At 42.9% G+C, this 13,311-nt stretch overlaps 1 pseudogene; it reads left to right on the top strand.

Moving 5' to 3' along the window:
* The first annotated feature begins 12,272 nt into the window (after nt 1-12,272).
* On the top strand, nt 12,273-13,030 carry LOC127206393 (partner of Y14 and mago-like; annotated as a pseudogene).
* Nucleotides 13,031-13,311: the final 281 nt, after the last annotated feature.

The following is a 13,311-nucleotide window of genomic DNA, read 5'->3' as shown; positions in this document are numbered from 1 at the left end:
AACATCAATGGACTCAATACTCCAATAATAAAACATGGGTTAACAGAATAAATGTAAAAATGATTATATAGTCGTTCACAAAGCAAAACTCAGCAGACACAAGAAAATTGAAATAATCCCTTGTGTCTTATCAGTCACCATAGATTAAAGCTGGACTTCAACAATAGAAACAACAGAAAGCCTACAAACTCATGGAATCTGAACAACACTCTACTCAAAGACCAGGGAAGAAATAGAGGAAGAAATTAAAGACTTACTAAAATTCAATGAAAATTAAGACAGAACATACCCACACTTATGGGACACAATGAAAGCAATGCTAAGAGAAAAGTTCATACCATTAAGTACCTTCATAAAGAAACTGGAGAGATCTCATATGAACAATTTAACAACAGGACCTGAACGGTCTAGAACAAAAAGAAGCAAACGCATCTAAGAGGAGTAGATGGCAGGAAATAATCAAACTCAGGGCTGAAATCAACAACTTAGAAAGAAGGATAACAATATGAAGAATCAATGAAACCAAGACCTGGTTCTTTGAGAAAGCCAACAAGATAAACAAGGTCCCAGGCCAAACTAACTAAAAGGCAGAGAGACAGTGTCCAAATTAACAACATGAGAAATGAAAATGAAGAGATAATAACAAGATAGCTAAAGCAATCCTGTACAATTAAAAAAAAAAACACCTCTGGAGGTACCACCACCCCTGATTTCAAGCTGTACTGCCGAGCAATAGTAATAAAAAAGAAAAAAAAACCTGTGGCACTGGCATAAAAACAGGTTGATCCATGGAACTGATCAAAGACCCAGAAATCAAAGACCCATACACCTACAGAAACTTGATTTTTTTTTTATAAAGAAGCCAAAACCATACAATGGAAAACAGAAAGCATCCTCAACAAATGGTGCTGATCTACCTGGATGTCTGAATGTAGAATATAAATAGATGCATATTCATCACCATGCACAAAACTCAAACCCAAGTGAATTAAACACTTCAACATTAAACCAGATACTCTAAATCTAATAGAAGAGAAAGTTGGGAACAGCCTTGAAAGCATTAGCACAGGAAATGATTTCCTGAACATAACACCAACAGCTCAGGTACTAAGATCAACCTTTAATAAATGGGACCTCAAGCTGTACTATAGAGCAATAGTAATTAAAAAAGCATGGTACTGGCACAGCAACAGGCTGGTTGATCAGTGGAATCGAATCGAAGACCCAGATATGAATTCACACACAAATGGTCACTTGATTTTTGACAAAGAAGCCAAATCCATTCAATGGAAAAAGGATAGCATCTTCAACAAATGGTGCTGGTCTAACTGGAGGTCTATGTGTAAAAAGATGCAACTGGACCCATATTTGTCACCTTGCACAAAACTCAGATCCAAGTGGATTAAAGACCTCAACATAAAAACAGAGACACTAAGTCACTTAGAAGAAAAAGTGGGGAGGAGCCTGGAACATATTGGCACAGGAGACAACTTCCTGAACAGAACACCAACGGCCCAGGCCTTAATGTCAACCATTAATAAATGGGACCTCATGAGGCTGAGAAGCTTCTGTAAGGCAGGAGACACTGTCAAGAGAACAAAGCGACAGCCTACAGACTGGGAAAAGATCTTGACCAACCCTACATCTGACAAAGGGCTAATATCCAAAATATATAAAGAACTCAAGAAATTAAACACCACCAAACCAAATAACCCAATTGAGAAATGGGGCTTGGAACTAAACAGAGAATTCTCAACAGAGGAGTATCAAATGGCTGAGAAACACTTAAAGAAATGCTCAACCTCCTTAGTCATCTGGGAAATGCAAATCAAAACAACTCTGAGATTCCATCTTACACCCATCAGAATGGCTAAGATCAAAAATTCAAGCAACACCACATGCTGGCGAGGATGTGGGGAGAGAGGAACACTCCTTCATTGCTGGTGGGAATGCAAACTAGTAGAGCCACTTTGGAAATCTATCTGGTGCTATCTCAGAAAAATGGGAATAGGGCTTCCTCAAGACCCAGCTATTCCACTCCTTGAAATATACCCAGAAGATGCTCCAGCACACAACAAGAAAATTTGCTCAACCATGTTCATAGCAGCCTTATTCATAAAAGCCAGAACATGGAAACAGCCTAAGTGTCCCTCGGTAGAAGAGTGGATAAAGAAACTGTGGTACATATACACTATGGAATACTACTCAGCTATTAAAAACAAGGAATTCTCGAAATTTGTGGATAAATGGATTGAACTAGAAATGATCATAATGAGTGAGTTAACCCAGAAGCAGAAAGACTCAAATGGTATATACTCACTTATATCTGCATACTAGCCCAAGGGGCATGTCCCACGAAAGCCTTCACTTACCAGGAAACTGGGACAGAGGGGAGGACATCCTATTGTGACTCTAAATGAGAGAATCATGGGAGAATAGCAAAGTAGAAGGATCCAGAGGGTCCTAGAAACCTACAAGTAGAACATTATGATAGGCAGATTTGGGCCCAGGGGTCCCGCTCAAACTAAGGCACCAGCCAAGGACAATACAGGTGGTAAACTTTAAACCCCTACCCAGATCTAGCCAATGGTCAGAACATTCTCCACAGTTGAGTGGAGAGTGGGATATGACTTTTTCACGTACTCTGGTGTCTCACATTTGACCATGTCTCCTGGAGGGGGAGACCTGGTGGCACTCAGAGGAAGGACAGCAGGTTACCAAGAAGAGATTTGATACCCTATGAGCATATACAGGGGGAGGTAATCCCCCTCAGGAACAGTCATAGGGGAGGGGAATAATGGGAAAATGGGAGGAAGGGAAGAATGGGAGGATACAAGGGATGAGATAACCATTGAGATGTGACAAGAATAAATTAATTTAAAAAATTAAAATTAAATAAATAAATAAATGGGACCTCATGAAACTGAAAAGCTTCTGTAAGGCAAAGGACACCATCAATAGGACAAAACAGCACCCTAAAGACTGGCAAAAGATCTTGAAGCCTACATGTGACAGAGGACTAGTATCCAAAATATATAAAGAACTCAAGAGATTCGACAGCAACAAACCAAATAATCCAATTAAAAATGGGTTACAGAGCTAAACAGAGGAAATCTCAACAAAAGAATCCCTAATGGCTGAAAAGCACTTAAAGAAATGTTTAATGTCCTTGGTCATCAGGTAAATTCAAATAAAAATAACTCTGAGATTCTATCTTAAACCCATCAGAATGGCAAAAATCAAAAGTTCAAGTGACGGCACATGCTGGAGAGGATATGGAGAAAGGGGAACACTCCTGGTGGGAGTGCAAACTTGTATAGCCACTTTGGAAATCATTCTGGAGTTTTCTCAGAAAACTGGGAATAGTGCTACCACAAGACACAGCTCTACCACTCCTGGGCATATCCCCAAAAGATGTTCCACCATACCACAAGGACACTTACTCAACTATGTTCATAGCAACTTTATTTGTAATAGCCAGATTACTGGAAATAACCCACATCCACTTCAACCAAAGAATGGATAAAGAAAACATGGTACATGTACTCTGCTATTAAAACCGAGGACATCATGAAATTTGCGGGCAAATGGATGGAACTAGAAATATCATCTTGAATGATGTAGCCCAGACCCAAAAAGATACACATGGTATGTACTCACTTATAAGTCAATATTAGCCATACAGTACAGGATAATCATGCTACAATCCACATAACCAAAGAAGCTAAGTAACATGGAGGGCCTAAGGGAGGATGCTTGAATGTTACTCAGAAGAAGAAAGAATATAGACATCAGAGGTGGATGGAGGGAGGAAACTGTGTAGGAGAGGAGGTGGGGTAGGGAACAGGGGGGATCAAGTGTGGGGAGGACTGAAGGGAAGAGAGAACTGAAATTGGGGGGCATCTCTGGGACCAGCTAGAAACCTAGGACAAGGGAAACTCCTACAAAGCTATGAGGGTGATCCTAGCTAAGACTCCTAGCCACAGGGGATATGGGAGCTGAAATCACCACCTTGTAACCAGGTAAGAATTCCAGTGGAGAGGTGGGGACACCAACCCACCCAGAAAACCTTTGACCCAAAATTTGTATGCTTAAAAGATGCACAGGAATAAAGATGGAACAGAAATTGAGAGAATAGCCAACCAATGACTAGCCTAACTTGAGACCCATCCCATTTGATAGAGCCAACCCCGGACACTGTTAACCATATTCTGCTGTACTTGCAGACCAGGGCCTAGCATAACTGTCCTTAGAAAGGCTTCACCCAGCAACTCATGGGAACAGTACAGAGGCCCACAGAGCTCAAGGAATCTTGTGGAAGGGAGGGATGAGGATTGAAGGAGCCAGAGAAGTCGAGGACACCACAAGAAAACATACAGAATCAACTAACCTGGGCCCATAGTGGCTCACAGAGACTGAACCACCAACCAAAGAACATGTGCGGATGGACCCAGACACCATACACATATGTAACAGATGTGCAGCTTGATTATCATGTGAGTATCCTAACAACTGGAAGCAGGGCCTGTCTTCAACTCTGTTGCCTGCCTTTGGTCCCTTTCCCTTAACTGTGTCTCACCTCAGTAGAAGATCTGCATAGTCCTACTGCATCTTGATATGCCAAGCCAGGTTGATATACACGCCAGGAGAAGAAACGAAGGAGGGAGAAGGGAGGGGACATGGAGGGACTTGGAGGAGGGGAGGGAACTGAAGCTGCGTTCTGGATGTAAAGTAAATAAGTGATTATTAATGAAAAACATTATTATCAATGTATATTACTTTCTTATGAAAAATGATCATTTCACACGGGACCCATAGGAGGGTCTCTGGCCACGTGGACTCATTAACTACATGACTTGGTAGTCATGGATCTGAGAGGGGCTTCATGTCTTACATTCTAAGAAGCCTTGAAATTATTTAATCAAACTGCTTCCATTTTCATGTTTCCTACACTGGGTTAATACGTGACATTTGCTTAAAGAAAGAATTCCACAGCTAGAGTCTGTGAATCAATAACTTCAAGTTATATTTCTGTGGCTATAGATATATTTTAGGGGTTGAGTAGATATTTAGCATGCTTAGCATGCACAAATCCATCATGCAGAGTTAAATTTCTGCATATTATTTCTGATCAGATTAATTCACATTAAACTATAACCCATACATAAAGATGATACAAAACCCAGATTACAGAAATAGTATTATCAAATCCCTTTGCAGGGTGAATCTAGTGTTGCATATGGCTTCGAACCAGAGCTGATCATAAAATTCTGAAAGCAGTGTAATTGGGAATAATAAATATTCACTAATGAAGCATCCTAAAAGGGAGGAACTTCAGGTATTCTGAAAGGTTGAGCTCTCAAGTGTAATGCTCCTTGCTTTAATGGTTGTTTTTAAATATAATTTTCTTGTAGTGCATTAGTAAGCCAGTATCTAGGAGTGTGGAATGGCTCTGCAATAAGTATGAGGCATGGTAGATAATGGCAGTAAATGAAACTGCAAATAAGTCTTATTGTTCATGGAAAGAGATCAACAGTGGATGGCATAATACATTAGAAAAATGAGTGAAAATGAATGTTTTCAAGGCTTACTTGTATAATCCAACACAGTATCAAACAAAGGGTTTCTAATGATCAAAGTACAGTAAGGACAGAGGTGACCCTTACAGAGCCCCCTCTCCCATCTCCTGAATAGGACAGCATAAATAATAAGTGCACTAAAATACTAGGATAGTCAATTTTCTAAAGTATCATTTTTCAACAATAATTCATCTCACGAGAGTGATGCCACACGGCTGCAATGGCAACTGTAAGTGAAGTTCTCATTTTGGAATCCCACGAGCATTCCTACAACACTGTAGAACACAGCTGTGCCCACTTCGTCACGGAAATACTGAGAGCATACTTCTCATACCTGCGGTACTTCCAAGACCCGGATAAATGTATCGCTTACTTTTCTATGTCTGTGATAAAATAGCATGGCCAAAGCAACTTGTAGAAGAGAGAACGTATTTTCGATTTATGGGTTCAGAGGGATAAGGTCCATAGTGGCTGGGAGGATTTGAATTAAAGGCAGGCACACAGCAGGAGTAGGAAGCCGAGGGATTACATCTGTAAGAGCGAGCAGAGAGCAGAAAACTGGAAATGTGGTGTGGCTTTAACTCTCAAAGCCCATCTTTCCTCCACAAAGATGCACCTCCCAGCTGCCTCTCAAAGTAGGGCAACCAACTGGAAACTGAGTGTTCAGATGTCTGAGGCTGTGGGGGTAATTTCTCACTCAAACCACCCATACGGCATCTGGGCTGAAGGCAGCCATCTGTAATCACAAAACTGGAAAGGCTGGGCTTGTCTGTCATTCCCAGTGCTTTTAGGCTGCAGGTGCTTAGGTTACATCCATAAATAAAAATGCACCTCAAAAGGAACCTCGCAATGGGCACCCCTAGACAGGCCTCCTCACACTTCCTGTTGATAACTGTGCAATGGGCATTCAAAGGGCGCTGCTGCGGGGACAGGAATTCTCCGCTCCTTCCTATGGTTAGATCATAGGAGTCTTCATTTTAAAAGTCAAGTTAAAAAGGCCAGTATACCAGTTCCTCTAAGAGGAAGCCTTCATTCTGAATTAACTCCACATACTATTTACACCCACTATTCCTTCCTATTACATGCTGTCCTTTTCATCGCATACTTCAATCCTATATTCCCCTGTTTTGGTTTGAACTGTTTTAAAAAAAATGTAAATTCAAGTTCTAATCCTTGTTCTTGTAAATGTGATTTACAAATTTGAAAATAGAAAACCAAGTTTCAGTGAGGTCATGCTAAATTAGCCCTAAATCCAATATGGCTGATACCCTGATAAAGAGAAAAATTAAGACTCAGAGATAGACTCACAAAGAGGGTAGCTGTGGAACCCCAGCCATTGTAACTCCATCTTGCTGCTAGACTTCCCCTTGGCCTGTCCTCAAGGCCACCCCAGTTACTGTAAAAACCACAAACAGTTCCAGGAAAAGAACTACCTAGGCCTGAGCCAATCAGGGGACAGCAGGAAAGTACGTAACATCCTCAGATGTTAAACATTTCAAGGTCCGGCTCGACCAATCACCTAGCACCAACCCAACCTTGCTAAATGCCAACCAATGCTGTAACTGCCAAACTGGAAACTCCTGTTCTTTACTGTAACCACAATAAAAACCCTGCCTAACGACGGTTCAGGACTCTCCTACTGATCCATTGCTTTAGTGAGGTTAGAGAGTCCTCTGGCTCAAATTTAAACAAAGACCTCCTTGCTTTTGCATATGGCTCCAGACTCCTGGTGGTCTTTGAGGATCCAGCGATCTGGGCATAACATGTCATAGGAGTTGGAAAGATGGCTTGGCAGTTAAGAGCACTGTCTGTTCTTCAGAGGTCCTGGGTTCAATTACCAGCACCCACATGGGGGCTGATAACCATCTATAATGAGATCTGGTGCCCTCTTCTGGTGTCTATATGTAATAAATGAGTAAATAATTTTTTAAAAGAGGGTATCATGACAAAGGAGGCAGAGACTGTCTCTAGTGAGAATCTTGGTGTTTTAAAATCCAGCTATGTTATGTAAACATGTTTTTGCTTTAATCTCAGGTGTGGGGTAGAGGCTGCTTCAGACTGCCCACAGCAGCAGACTATTTGCCTCATGCATTCTCTGGCAGGGACATGATTCTCCCTGCTGAAGATAGTTTAACTCTGGAGAGGGTATTAAAAGACCAGAGCCCCAAGACAGGATGTGTGGGCATTCCTTCTTCTGGTTCCCGCTCCTGCTGCTGCTGGTTTGTCAAGTGGTCATGAGAAAAGAGACGATAAGAAGAAATCGGACATATCCTGAGGAGACAAAGACTGGACTTGCCCCAAGGAACTCAATGCCTCTAATCAGCAGGAAGTAGGCTCTAGTGGTCTATGCCCCGCTCCTTCCCCTCTAACCTTCTTCCTCTCCTAACTAGTGTTGGGAGCGTGGAAGGGAGGTAGAGGTGTAAGAACCCAATTTTTTTTTAAGACAGCAATTGTTAGTAACCATAGGAAACTAACCAGAAGGGCAGCTCCCTGAACCAAGGAACCAACCTGTGAGTGCCCTAATCTCTGGCTTCGGGCATTTTGGACCAAGAATATAAATCTCTTGTTGTTTTAAGTCACTTAGTTTGCAGCATTTTCTGATGGTATCCCTAAGAAAAAAATACATATTTTTACTCCTGACTTATGGTAATTTGGGGGGGCTTTGCTTGCTGATTTTATGCTTATCTCTTCAACATATTATAAGCCAAGAAAGAAAGAAAGCTTGGATCTAATCTGTTTTCACCACAGTTTACTCTTTACAAACATAGTGAGTGCCTGGCCCATGGTCACTCAGTATATATTTGTTGACAGAATAAATATGCTTATCAAAAGAACATTTAATCTATAAAGTAAGTCCAAGGTTCACAATAGAATCAACTCTTTCTGCCTTTCACTACATGTACCCGAGGTGCGAATTGTTTATTTTTCCTTCCTACTCCTATTTATTTTTAAGCAGGATCCTCTTCATGTATCTACGTAGGCTTCATGGATCTACTATGGCACTTTCTGTCCCCTGCCCCTGCAAAAAGAGACTCCATATCCAGACATGGTGGCTCTTGCCTATAATCCCAGCAATCAGAAGTCTGAACCAGAAGGATTTCCACAAATTCCCTGGCAGCCTGATTATATAATGAGCTCCAAGCCAGCCTGGGCTATAGAGAAAGTTCCTGTCTAAGGGAAAATAAATATTCCACATTCTGAGAAGTGTGCCATCATTAGGAGATTTCATCATTGTGTGATGTCACACAGCATACTGCTCCAAAGCTCAATGCATTTACCTGGTGGTACACTGGTCTCTATGCCATACATATGTGGTGCAGCTTGTTTCTCCTGGGGTCATGATAAACAAAAACGACATAAGATTAGACTAAACTCCAAAGAAATAGGAGATTCAATAAATATTTTAGATAAGCAAAGAATGAGATTACTACATATACCAAATTAAGATATTTAATGTGCCCTCTGATAATAAAACTGTGACTTATTTTGAAATCCTCTATAGAAATGTGTGCAGTTGGGTGACTTTTTTAATATAATCGTGCATGTGTGCACACAACTTGTATGAATTGTCTTTGCTTCCCTGCACTTCGACCACGGAAACCCAGAGGAACAAACAGCCACCCCAGAGCTAGAGCCTAACATAGACATTTTTAATCCTTGAAGTTTTTCTATGGCTGAGCAATTTTTTTTCAAGTTCAATATCAATGATATGCAGACATATTTATTGTCCAGTCACAAAGTCATTCCTCAATATGATTGCTGCATGCCTCCCTGAATGTCATTAAAAGGCAAGGTCTCGTTTTTCCGGGATGGGTAAACTGAAGTTCTGCATGAGAGTGAGTAATGGAGAATATGATTTCTCAACCCCCCCCCCCTTTGGCCTTTCGAGTCTGCTCCAACCTTCCCAATCTACTTTCAAAGTCAAGGCAAACTCCTTGCAAACTCTGACATCTTTTGAGCAACTCGTTTTGTTCTTAACATAGTCCTAAGAGCTTAATAAATATTATTTTTCCAACCTTCCTGGGGGCAAAATAATGAGTCCTTGGTGTAAGCTCAGCCTTTGCTTGCTTTGCAATTTGAGAGGATGGATTCAAATCATTTTAAACAAAATTCAAGGACAGGAAGAAATCTTAAAAACTGTTGAAACGTAAATGTTTAGTAACTGCCTGTGTCTTACTTACTGTGTATTCTAGAAAGAACTATTATTTTGAAAGATAGATCGCACCTAGTTGAATTTGAAACATAATCTGAATATGTTAATAACTGAAATGCTCCAGTGTTTACAAACAGCTCTCAATGACATTGTGACCTTCTCTAGACAAGGCCTACAGAAACAGTTTGTAAGCCATCACTTGTTTCCTCATGCTATCAACAGCGATGTTGATGAGTAGTTCCTGCTGAGTGAACTGCCCTGTAACTTTCCCTGCCTCTCCAGCCATTCATTTGTCCATATGGCTAGCTCTGCTGAGATCCCAGCATAGGCTTAATCTCACACCCTCTGCTTGCTTCCTCCTTTGCCCAGTGAATCTTTGTTTCAGTGTCAGGAAAATCCACACCTCTGTATCCTAGTATTTTATTTTCACATTATATAATAGACGGAAAGTTCCTATAAAGTCATCATCTGTCGTTTTCATATAATAGGATAATTATCTGTCATTTGGGAATGTCATCAGTATTCAACCACTCCTCTCTAGTGGATAGTGGGTTGTTTTAAAGTGTTTCTGTTTTGAATAATGGCTCCATGAACAATTTTATACATCTAACTTTTTTCCCGTTATTTCCTAGAGATGCATCCCAGGACTGTAATTACTCAAAATTTACTCAGCACAAAATCCTCATAAGAGAGAGCAGTTTGAAGTGGCCAATCTCGTTCCCGAATTAAATATTTATCCTCATGCATTGCTTAACAACCGGGACACATTCTGAGAAATGCATTGTTAAATTTCCTCACTGTGTGACATCACAAGGCACGCATACATAAGGCTTAATGGTATATCCGTGGCACAGGGGCCTCGATGCCATATATATGTGACACAGCATGTTTCTCCTAGAATTGTGATGAACAGAGCAACAGTAGTTTACCTCAAGCCCCAAAACAATGACGCAATGAAGACAGGCAACGAACAAAGCCATGTGTGGCTGCTGCCATTGTAAAATGACAATTGCTTCATAATACATGTTGGTAGGGTTTGCCAGGAGTCGGGGTGCGGGGGGAGTTGTTTGGGTTTGTTTTGTAATTATGGAATCTACTCAGGAATGAAAGCAGTGTGTATATAATGTAGGGAATATGTAATCCAGATCACAGTCATCAGTTGTCATTATCAAATGCTATGCACTGTGAACATTGGTCACAGGAGAGGACAGTGTGGCCATAAGAGAGGACAGTGAGAACCTAGTCCCTGCCTATCTCTCCTTTGTCTGCTATCTGTCACAGGGAAGACAGGCTTCCCCCTCGCTGCACCATCACAGGCCCTAAGCAAGAGACCCAAACAGCTATAAACAGAAACTTCAGAATCAGTAACCAAAATAAGTTTGTCCATACTTTACATAGGTTAGATTAAGAATTTGGTGCAGGTAGAGCATGGTGGCGCACGCCTTTAATCACAGCACTCGGGAGGCAGAGGCTGGTGGATCGCTGTGAGTTCGAGGCCAGCCTGGTCTACAAATTGAGTCTAGGATAGCCAGGGCTACACAGAGAAACCCTGTCTCAAAAGACCAAAAAAAAAAAACAAAAAAGATTTGGTGTAGAGCTGGAGAACTGACTAAGAGAGACCCTTTCTTTACCAAGAGACTGCTTATACCACCTGATGCACTGAGCTCTAAGCTCCTTTTTAATGGTAAGATGATGTATTCTAGCTCCTAGACTTAGACACCAGAGCCCCATGTGAGAAGTGGAATTCACATAAGGGCTTAGTAGTAGTGGTGGGTACAGAATCTCAGTCTCCTTCCAATGGTCTCAAACATTCAGTGAAGAGTGCCATATCGCTGTGAAGAGACACCAAGGCCACAGCAGCTCTTAGAAAGGACCACATTTAATTGGGGCTAGCTTACAGTTTCAGAGGTTTAGTCCATTATCATCACGGCAAGAAGCATGACAGCGTGCAGGCAGACATGGTGCTTGACAAGGAGCAGAAAGGTCTATCCCTTGATCCTCAGACAGCAGGAACTGAACTGGCTGAGACGTCAAAGCCTGCCCCAACAGAGACGCACTTCCTCAGCGAGGTCACGCCTAGTCCAACAAAGCCAAGTCTCTCAGTAGTGCCACTCCCTATGGGCCAAGCATTCAAACACATGAGTCTATGGGGGCCAAGCCTATTCATACCGCCACAGCCTGTTAGTAGATTAAGCAAGAACAACGTGAGCTAGAAGTACCCAAGACCAAGATCGTCCGGTGCTGGGAAGAATATTAATACAGAGAAGATCTTATCAGAAGAGCACATTGAAGAATCCAAATTGCATGGAATCTACACAAATAAGGAATCAACTCTGTAAAAAAAAAAAAAAGATAACAACCTTGGAAGAATACATTCTATAGAACTTACTGGCTGTAACCAACGGGCGGAAGGCTGAACCCTTTTGTAGAATATAACTAAGCTTTCTATTTGGGGTCCTAAAATAACAGCTCATGATAATAAATAAGAATAAAGCTGGAGCGGTGCTGGGCGGCCCGGCCAGAAGCCGCTACGCCCGCCGTCGACTCCCCAGGGCCGCCCGGCCAGCTCCGCCATGGAACCTGCCGGCACCACTGAGGCCACTGGGACAGGCAAGTACATTGCCTCAACACAGAGACCCGACGGGACCTGGTGCAAGCAACGGAGGGTCAAAGAAGGATATGTGCCCCAAGAGGAGGTCCCAGTCTATGAAAGCAAGTATGTCAAGTTTTTCAAGAGTAAACCAGAACTCCCCCCAAGGCTGAGCCCTGAGGCCACCACCGCCCCCCCCCCCCCCCGTCACCCCATCCAGACCCGAAGGTGGTGAAGCAGGCCTCTCCGAGACAGCCAAACGCAACCTGAAGAGGAAGGAGAGGAGGCGGCAGCAGCAAGAGAAAGAGGCAGAGGCTTTGAGTAGGACTCTCCATAAGGTGTCTCTGGGAGACAAGGCCCAAACGCCCAGTGCTCTCCAAGGCTCCCAGGCCACCCCTCTAGCTGCCTCTGACGGATCTGACTCTGCTGCCACCACAGAGAAAGCCAAGAAGATCAAGAATCTAAGGAAGAAGCTGCGACAGGTGGAGGAGCTGCAGCAGCGCATCCAGGCGGGGGAGGTCAGCCAGCCCAGCAGAGAGCAGCTGGAGAAGTTGGCCTGGAGGAGGGCCCTGGAGGAGGAGCTGGAGGACTTCGAGCTAGGCCTGTGAGGCTTCCTGAGGAGAGTGGACTGCAGAACAAACCATGGGGTGCTCTGGGGTTCCGGGGGTGTGGGCCGCAGCAGTCAGGAGGGGCACCCCTGTACTGGCTCACTGCCACCTCCTGTGGCCCGACGCCGGCCCCCACAGCCTAGGCTCCCCTTCACTCCCTCCCTTTTCTCCTCAGCTCCTAATTTTGGACTTTTCCCCCACCGGTTCCCAGTGTCCACACTCTCAGTGGTGACCCTAGGCACCTTTGCTGCTGATCTGGGTGTCTTGTTAAAAAAAAAACCGGGGGGTGGGAGTCTGTAGAGATCTGAGGTTGAGGGTACAGGGAGTACCCCGAGTCTTGGAGCTTGTTCCTATTCACAGTGTTTATGAGTTTCTTCCCTG

The sequence above is a fragment of the Acomys russatus genome, chromosome 2 (assembly GCF_903995435.1).
Source record: "Acomys russatus chromosome 2, mAcoRus1.1, whole genome shotgun sequence".
Taxonomy (NCBI): domain Eukaryota; kingdom Metazoa; phylum Chordata; class Mammalia; order Rodentia; family Muridae; genus Acomys; species Acomys russatus.
Note: the sequence above shows the minus strand (reverse complement) of the source record. Positions and strands in the feature narration are given on the sequence as shown.